The sequence below is a fragment of the Pantherophis guttatus genome, chromosome 6 (genome assembly GCF_059756535.1).
Source record: "Pantherophis guttatus breed Tessera chromosome 6, ASM5975653v1, whole genome shotgun sequence".
Taxonomy (NCBI): Eukaryota; Metazoa; Chordata; class Lepidosauria; order Squamata; family Colubridae; genus Pantherophis; species Pantherophis guttatus.
In genome coordinates this window covers 88,399,405-88,401,169 of record NC_142068.1, presented here as the reverse complement: position 1 = coordinate 88,401,169, position 1,765 = coordinate 88,399,405, and positions in this window count along the sequence as shown.

Here is a 1,765-nt window from a genome sequence, read left to right as displayed (position 1 = left end):
GAAGATGGTTTTATGTCTTTCTTAGTTTAAAGAGAAGCAGTTCCTTAGTCCCGTAAAGAAACACAAAAGCAACTTCTTGTTAAGATGATTTATATTCCTTGCAGACGGCTGGTCATTTGCATCCTTTTAGAGAATCGTTGAGGCCACTTGGAGGTTTGTCTGTGTCCTCAGGGTCACCTGAGTGGTGCAAATGGGTGTGGAGCCTTCTTGGAACTGCTGAAAGAACTGTGTTGTAGACTGGAGATAGATGATATCGTAGCCCTTCCCCTCTTGAGAGAGAGCTGTTCATTTTTGACATAATGTCCTCTTTGATCCCTCTTTCAAACCAGCAGTCCTCTCTGTCCAAAATGTGGACTTTGCTGTCTTCAAGAGTGGTCTTTCAAATGCAGATGGACTGCTGAATCTTGTCCTGATAGTTGTTGTTGTTCTCCTGTGTTGTGCCATGTGTTTGTGATGTGGTGGTTTTGTTTCCCCAATGTACAGATCTGTGAAGTAAGTGTTTTCTATTTTTGTCTCAGTACAGATTTTGTAGGTTTCCTAATATATAGTATATGTCTGCAGTGTTGAGAGCAATATAGTACAGACCTCCTCGTCCCAGTGACATTCTGAAGTAAGGATATGCATAAATCGTGAAGGGTTAAAGTGAAATTTAAGACTTAGAAACTCTTTTATAGCATCAAAGCTTGCTACTTGATATTTTAGGTATTAATTTTGCTTTCTTGGAGTAATTGTGACCCTTATTGTTACGTTTTACTAAAGAAATAAATGTTTACACTGCCCTCCAACGAAGTGTGACTCATGACATTTTCTGGCCCGGTATTTTTCAACCTTAGCACTTTAAGAGGTGTGGACTTAGAGTGCCTGGGGAACTCTGGGAATTGAAGTCCACACAACTTAAAATTTGCTAAGGTTGAGAAATGCTGGTCTAGGCTAACTCTTCCATACACTGAAGCAAGTAGGAACTACGACTACGTCCTGTTAATCAGAAAAGGTGCTATAAGCTCCTTCCAATACCAACATTGTATGCATATATGACTCTATAAAGAGGGCAGAGAAGAGCAAAAAAGACGATTAGGGGGCTAAAATGTATGATGAACGGTTGCAGGAACTGGGCAGGGCTAGGCTAGTCTAGTGAAGAGAAGGACCAGGGGAGACATGATAGCAGTGTTCCAATATTGGGACTGAGGGGCTGCCCCAAAGAGGAGAGTGTCAAGCTATTTTCCAAGGCACCTGAAGGCCAGACAAGGAATAACACGTGGAAACTGAACAAGGAGAGATTCAACCTAGAAGTAAGGAGAACTTTTCTGAAAGTGAGAACAATCAATCCATGGAATAGAGATTGCCTTCAGAAGTTGTGGGAGCTTCATCACTGGAGGCTTTCAAGAAGGGACTGGACTGCCATCTGTCAGAAATGGTGTAGGGTGTCCTGCTTTGGTAGGGGGTTGGATTAGGTGACCTACAAAGTCCCTTCCAATTTTGTTACATATATATATATATATATGTATACATTCATTCATACATACATACATACATACATACCGTACATACATACATAAATGTATGGAAGTATGTATGAAGTTAAGCATCATTTCCCTAGCTGTAGCTAGTAGAGATTTTATGTGGTTGTGGTCTTCTTCTACCAGTAGATGGTGCCAAAAGAACAATCTTAGACTCAAAAGTTTGAAAAGTGGATAAATACTGTAGCTTTATTTTCTGACTGCCATTCCACAAGATCCAAATGAAAAGCCAGGTATGATTTCTGCCA